Below are 406 nucleotides of genomic sequence, written 5' to 3'. Positions count from 1 at the left end.
GACCTGGGGGCTCAGGTGATCCTTCCACCTCAGCCTTCCAAGTAGCTGGAAATACAGGCACGCGCTACCACGCCCGGCTAATTTTTGATTTATTGTAGAGATGAGGTCTCTTTAAGTTGCCCAGGTGGGTCTTGAACCCGCGGGCTCAGGCAATCCACTCACCTCAGCTTTCCAAAGTGCTGGGATTACAGGCTGAGCCACCGAGCCTGGCCTCTTTTTTTTTTTTTTTGAGTTGGAGTCTCACTCCAGACTGGAGTGCAGTGGCTGCTCCCGGTCACCGCAGCCTCGACCTGCTGGGCTCCGGCAATCCTTCTGCTTCAGCCTTCCAAGTAGCTGGAATTACAGGCATGCACTACCACGCCCGGCTGATTTTTTGATTTATTGTAGAGATGAGGTCTCACTTCCC

Source organism: Carlito syrichta, unplaced genomic scaffold (assembly GCF_000164805.1).
Source record: "Carlito syrichta isolate Samal-C Ts95f unplaced genomic scaffold, Tarsius_syrichta-2.0.1 Scaffold288315, whole genome shotgun sequence".
NCBI lineage: Eukaryota > Metazoa > Chordata > Mammalia > Primates > Tarsiidae > Carlito > Carlito syrichta.
The sequence above is the reverse complement of the archived record's forward strand: the minus strand, read 5'-3'. Positions refer to the sequence as shown.